At 36.3% G+C, this 7,576-nt stretch overlaps 1 pseudogene; it reads right to left on the minus strand.

The window, feature by feature from the left end:
- Positions 1-608: 608 nt before the first annotated feature.
- On the minus strand, positions 609-1,209 carry LOC105988919 (annotated as a pseudogene).
- Between the last annotated feature and the right edge of the window lie 6,367 nt (positions 1,210-7,576).

Here is a 7,576-nt window from a genome sequence, read left to right on the forward strand (position 1 = left end):
CATCCTTGCAGTGACCAGTAGAAAATACTGCCACTCCCGTAGCATCTCACCTTGCTAGTTTTCCAGGGGTCATTTCAGATTTGTAAAGGTCAAAGATCAGGTTCTATTCTTTGGTGAAAGAGTATCTAATTTAATGAGAATCTATTCTCTGTTAGTTGGTAAAGGTGTCCTCCCCTTAATCTACAAATGAAATGGAAGCATAATAATTAGATCCTTGTAACTATGCCATACATAGGCAGGTAATTAAACATTTTAATCCTTTTTTTTCACATGACAAAGATTTTACTCTTAAATGATTATCAGTGCACCAAGTAACATGTAGTAAGTTCTTAAGTCCTATCATCTAGTCATTTTGATTAAAATAAACTAACAGCAGCCCCAAAAAAGTACATTAGTATTCAATGTTCTAACATTTAGCCAGAATGGACTGTTTTAAGGCTGGCTGCTGCTTTGTACAAGTTACAAATAACTACATACTACTTTTTCATAGATAAAGCCCCTGACCTTTAAGAAAGTATAAGGGAAAAAATTTACTTAAACCCTTTCTTTCTTCAAAGAATTATAATTTTTTTGATCCTATTAAGATCTAAAGGAAAAAAAAGTGACACTAACACATTGCTTGAGCTGAAAGGCATAGGAAAACAGACAACATACACTCATTAAATCCCTAAGAAATAAGAGGTATAAAGATGAACCTTTGGAAAAACACTAAATTTAAACACAGAAGCTAGACTGGCTACTCTGAATACAGAAATAATTTAATGTCTCTCACAGAACAGAACTGGAACTTTGCTAACCCTCCACAGTCCATGAGGGCCTCTACCACACCAACCCATGGAAAGGCGCTTCTCTTGTCCTATCCATTTATGCGGTAGTTCTAGTGGATTTCTGGCTGGATGTCACACACAAAGGCCAAGAGTTTTCTAGAACTTCCTCCCTGTTCTGCAGGAAGTAGTTCTGGAGGATGGTCATCTCCTTAGTCTCCTTCTCCACCTCATTGCTGCAACTGCCATGGGATCCCAGGGCCGCAGCTTCCTTGGCCTTGAACTCTTTCTCCCTCTGCAGGCGGTACTGTTCAATTTCAGCCTGCGCTTCTTCTTTGGCCTGCTTCAGCCTTCGGTTCTTTAGCTTGCGGGCCTCGGACACCTTCTCGGCAGCACGCTTCTTGGCCTGCAGCAGCTGCTGAATCCCCTGGGACCGACTAGCCATGGCGGCAGAGACGCAGAGGCCGAGCAGCCCGAGCCCGAGTGCCCGCGCCTCAGCCACTCTGGTCACCTAACATTTTAATCCTTTAAACAAAGTGTTAACAATCTAGACAAATACTGAAAACATTTCCTAATTTAAATCTTACAAAAGTTGGTATTTCTGTGTTCTTCTAGAGATAAACATTTAATCATTGAACACTCATTATTGTCCATATATAAACTCTTTTTAGTGTGTTTGCAGACAATGATGATTTTGTTTTCCAAAAGCTTACTGAAAAACATCAATTTCCTTGGTGAGTATTTTATGGAAAGTGTGATCTGGACTTTTAAATTGTTTCATAACCTTCTCTCAAGAGCTTTTCTTACCTTATCCCTAATCTCAAGGTTCATAATTTTTTTTCTTGATGGCTAATGAGCTTTTTTGACTGTCTTAGTCTAGTCTGGTCTTTTGTAAATTGTTCTTTTCCATTGTTCATATTGAGTTTTTCTGACTGATCTATCTTCTTGTTAGTGGCATTATCATCACTTTTCCTCATGATAGGACACTTTTAAACATTATTTAGGATATGAACTTTGTGTTATGTTTAACTTTAGAGTATTGGGTACTTGATTAAGAGAGATCATGAGTGTTATAAAATATATTATATGATATAGGTAAATTTATCAGCAGATATTACCTCACTTAATTTTTAGACTTGTAATGCTTCCCAATATTAAAATTATTATTATTTAAGACATTCCCAAAAGCATGAACCAAAATCATGATATTATAATGAAGAAAAGAACAATAGGTGCTGGGAAGGTGGCTCAGAGGTAAAGTGCTTGCCTTGCATGCATGAGGCTCTGGGTTTGATTACTCAGTATCACATAAGCAGAAAAAGCTGGAAGTGGCGCTGTGACTCAAGTGGTGGGGTGCTAGCCTTGAGCTGAATTGCTGAGGGACAGCACCCAGTCCCAGAGTTCAAGCCCCACAACTGACAAAAAAAATTAAAAAAGAAAAGAAACAGACAATAAAGTAAATTTTGTGAATTTATGACAAAAATACTATATTGCTAGAAACAGAATTTAATCTGGTGAAAGAAGGAAAGAAAGAAAGAAAGAAAGGAAGGAAGGAAGGAAGAAAGAAAGAAAGAAAAAGGAAAGAGAGAGACAGAAAAGAGAGAAAGACAGAAAAGAATAAGAAAGAAAGGGAGAAAAAGGAGGGACAGAAAGAAGGAAGGAAGAAAGGAAGGAGAGAGGGAGGGAAGGAAGGAGGGAAGGAAATAAGGAAGGAAGGAAGGAAGAAGTCTTTGAAAATAAATTCTTTCCTTTCTGGTCATTTTGAAATTGCATGTGTATGTATGTTATAGATGCCTGTTACATATGAGTCTCTCCAAATGTGAGTTTTGGGATTGTTTATTTCCTTTCAGTGTCATATTTGTGATACCCATTTAAAAGGACATGCGTAACAAAGCTGCAAAGGAGGTGACTTCTAATTATCCCACAGAGGATCTAGTCAGTCTCCACTTGATAAATGCCTGTTTTTTTCTGCTGTGTTTGGTTTTACTAATCCAGTGAATGTTTCTGTGCATATATGCATGAGTTTTTAGAGATGTCAAATAAAATATGGGGCACTTAATTAATATTGAATTTTATGACTATCACTTTTTTTTTTTTTTTGTCGGTCGTGGGGCTTGAACTCTGGGCTTGGGCGTTGTCCCTCAGCTCTTCAGCTCAAGGCGAGCGCTCTACCACTTGAGCTACAGCGCCACTTCCAATATTGAATTTTAGAGGATTGTAAATAGCTTTATATGGGAAATATGAATACTTTGTGTTCATAGTAGAATTTATTTGTGATTTCTCTGTAGTTAAATTCTACTAGGTAACCCATATTTTTATTTGCAAAATCCAGCAATCTGAACCCCAAGATATGTACTCAAATTTTTTTTCTTTCATGCGATTGTTTCTAACACATTTATAAGATTATTTCTTTGTTGCTTTGTGTGTCCCTCCCCCACATATACTGCTTTCACTGTATTTGATGTTGGTATGATTTGTGGAGGGGAAGGGGAAAAACAAATCGTTTAAATAGGGATACAGGTGGACCCATTGCAACAATGAGATGTACAAGTCGTTTTGTTGAAAACGAACTTTACAACTTTGGTGCGGGGGGGGGGGAGGGGGGAGAATTGGGTAGGGGGGCGGGGGGAGGATGGGAAGGGATGGGAAGGGGAAACAAAGGAGGAGGCTACAATGCTTGATTATGCCATTTATTTCTAATGTATTATTTCTACCTCTGAAATGAACAGTCATTAATATTTTGAATATGGGAGTGCACTAACTCTGAATTTCTTCAGGATGTCAACCTACTGTGACATCTTTAAAGCAATATAAGACAAATATAAAACAAATATGAAAACAAGTATGAAACTAATTTATAGATAAGCATATGTGTAATTTTCCATTGTTTGACTACAAATGCTCAAGGGAAAGATCAAAACAATGAGATAACTGCAGAATAGGTGTGGTTAAACAGTGAAGCACCAGTTTAGAAATGAACAGTTTAGTTATTCCCACTACATATAGCATTTCAGAATACATATTATGCTTGACAAAATTGTATCAGCACTATTAGGCTCTCTTTGTTATCATTAGGAACACGTGAACCCATGCGTATAAAGGAGGAGCATCGCTGACAATTTTGTGGTAAGAAGAAAACCGCTTCATAAAAGCTCTGCCTGCACTTTGTATTCCAGAATGTTTACATTCCTGGGAACATACAGACGCTAACTATGTAAAGGAACATGTGACAGCATTACAGTTACACCGATGTTACATATGCACATTAATTTAATTTTAACTCTTAAAGCAAACAATAGTCACATAATCTCAATTAAAAATATTTGAAAACAAAAGATTTTCCAGTGCTGCACAAGTGGAGTCAGTGTATTATAAGCACAGTTTCATGGTCTCTGATATCCAAGGCTTAGAAACCTACAGAACAAAAGAGGAAATATATGGTGAATAGAAGATCTGAAGGTAGAGAAGAAGGAATCATTGCAGGAAGAGGGAAGAAAATTTAATGTACTGAAACTGGAATGCTGCCGATTGCGATTTCTCTCGAATAACTAAATCTAGTTGAGGAGAGGGTCAACAAATGGGCTCACATTCTGAGTGAGTGGACCTACTAGAAATAAAGAAGGGTCAGAATGTCTTAAGCAAAATAAACACTTTATAGAGTTTGATAATTAAATAATAGACTAAACAGGGCACTGAAGAGTGAGAAATAAGGAAAAAAGTCAGTAAAAACGGAGTAGAAGGACTTTGAGCTGAATATCAATATCAATGGGAATAAGACATTATATCAGAAAATAGAATAATCATTGTTGCTTATTTTAATCAGCTTTGAAATGAGACAAAATGCCCAAGGTAAAAATCTTATCAGGACAAGATTGATTTGGCTCCAGTTTTGGAGCTGAAATTCATGGTTAAGCTTTGGGGCTGTGGCAGGGCAGTGCATCATGGCAGGGACTGTGTGGGGAACAAAGTATCTCACCTCTTGGCATAGTTGATGAAAGAATTTGGCACAGTCAGCTTCAAAGACAGTCACTGTCCACATTGACTTTCTCAAGCAATTCCTAGGGAAAAAATTCTCAACTTGTTGAGATTATTGGATTATTCTAACTACAAATGGCAAGATAATTTCACTTAAGCTTGATTTTCAGTAATATATATGCATATATTACAAGGCAATTTTATGCTATGTTTAGTAAGCATGGAGATTTTTTAAAAAATTGAACAAACCTGTATTTCTTTTCATTTCTTTCATTTTGAGTTAGTTTTCCTTTTTCATATGTCTTTCTAGATTATTACTCAGGATTAATGTATGCATCTTTGAAAAGATGCAGCTTATCTCTGAAAATGCAAACCTTACAACCCCTGTGGCTATCAAATACCTTTACTGATCCTTCTGATCAGAACATTGGATCACATGTCCTGAATGTTCAGAAGCAACTCTTAGGCATAAAATCTCTATTCCTTAAGAGTTTCTGTGACTTTAAAACTTTGGCAGGGAGTGGGGGAAGGGAGGAGGAGATGGTTTGTACGGTATTTTCACAATTAAACATATGTAAAAATACGTAATGATGGGTCAAATTGGAGTTGGGATTTGCTTTCTGGGAAAAGTAATGTAACTTACCATTTCCTTCACTGTACAAAGGAAATGACAATAATGCTGAATGTCCAGTAGACTTATTAAAAACAGTTAAAATAATGCGTGAACCATACCTGGTAAAATGTTTGCATCATTACCCCAAAAGACACAATACTCAATGCCATAAACCCAAATGCTAAATTTAAAATCAGGCAAATATATCATACAAAATGCAAACTACAGATGATTATCTCTCAAAGTGAAAATATTCTAAAAAATATCAGCAAATAGGATGAAGAGCAAAAAATACACTCATTATATTCCATATATATTATGTAAAAATTGAATCATGTGAATTGAGGTTAGGAATTGGAGGGGGAAATATGAAGGGATGAATAATAGAAGCAGCAACATTTATCAAGCATTGTACTTATAATTTGACTTATGAAGTTGAAACTGCTTTGTGGAACTAGTTAATAATAAATATTATCAGCAAAAAATATTAAAAGAAATACACATAACAACCAAGTTTTGTTCATCTCAGATTTCAAAAAAGCAGCTCATGAATTATATCAGTACATAGGAAACATCAAATGATAACATCAATAAATGCACAAACAGAAAAATAACATGTCAAGAAGCAACAATCATAATGACAAATAAAAAAAACTTTCAGCAAGTTATAGAGTAGAATGTAATCAACTTTACAAAAAATTACCAACACAAATTCTAGAGCTAATGGCCAGTACTAGATAATTATTTGAAATTAGCAAGGTTGCTAATACTCCAACTGCACTCCAATTTCATAAGCTCTGGTTCCTAAACAGTACATGAATTTAGCATTTCTTAGGTCAGATCTGGTTTCTAACACGGTAAGTATGTCTGGGTGTAGACTTGATCATAAATATTTACAAAAGACAAATCTGATAAAGGACTAAAACAAAAACATATATAAAAAGTTCTAGCTCAACAATGAGGAAAAGAACAACTGGACTACAAACTGAATGAAAGACTTGAACACACACTTCACCAAAGAGGATTCAGAGGTAGAGAGTACCATGTCAAAATAGTCCATATGTAAAAGATGGAAATGCTAGCAACAACAGAGAGGAACAGGAACTTGCCTTTATTACTGGTGTGAGTGCAATATGACACAGCCATTAGAAGACGTTTATATAGTTTCTGTGTGAATATACCCTTACATATAGTTTAGCAGCCAGGTGTTTATATTTTTATACCTTCAGTAATTGTACATAGAAGTTTCAACTCAGCAGCTCAGTTTGTGAGCACAGTCCATCTGGACCAATGTTACCCCTTTCATTGTGCTCACCCATCTCTTCTAAATCCACCCATGCCTTCCATTAACCTCAGTACATTATCATTGCATTGAATGTTACCACTACCTTTCCCTCATCATTCTCTTCTCCATTTCTCTGTAATGTCACCTGAATCTCTCCTCTCCTACCTGACATAATTTGCTCCCACTTCCTAATATTAATTTTATTAAACTGTAATTCACCTATCCACAGGGATCACACCATGGAATCTTCCCTTGCATATACCATACCTTAATTCATATGTCTGTGTGCAGATATGTATGACCCTATAAACATGCACATATATGTTTATCATAGGATATATTACTGGCCTTTTAGTTATGATTGAAATGGATATTCTGTTGGAAATTGTTATCTTTCTGTTTGAAATACATCATAAATGGAAGCCCTCCTTCTTGTTATAGTTTCTGTTGAGAAATCTGTTGTTTTGATAGATGTAATTGACCAATCTTCTTTCACATACAGCATTAATTATGCTTTATTATCTGTGCTTAATACTATAACTATAATATATTGTGGAGAGGTTCTTTTCTGATATGTTCTGTTGGTGGTCTACAAGTCACTTGTACCTGGGTAGGCTATTATTTTTCAAGAGTTTTGTATTTTTCTATTCCTCTCTCCCTCTCTCTCTTTCTCTCTCTCTCTCTGTCTCTCTCTGTCTGCCTGTCTCTCTCTGTCTCTCTCTCTCTCTCTGTCTCTCTCTTGGCTTGAATTCTGGACCTAGTCCTGTCCCTCAGCTCTTCAGGTTAAGGTTAGTACTCTACCTTGGCGCCACAGCACCACTTCTGGTTTTCTGGTGGGTTATTGGAGATAAGATTTTCATGGTGTAGCCATGGAGATGGGAGGGCAGGGATGGTTGGGGAAAAACAAAGGAGGAGGCAACAATGCTTGATAAGAAATGT

This window comes from Dipodomys ordii, unplaced genomic scaffold, assembly GCF_000151885.1.
Source record: "Dipodomys ordii isolate 6190 unplaced genomic scaffold, Dord_2.0 Scaffold52, whole genome shotgun sequence".
Classification (NCBI taxonomy): domain Eukaryota; kingdom Metazoa; phylum Chordata; class Mammalia; order Rodentia; family Heteromyidae; genus Dipodomys; species Dipodomys ordii.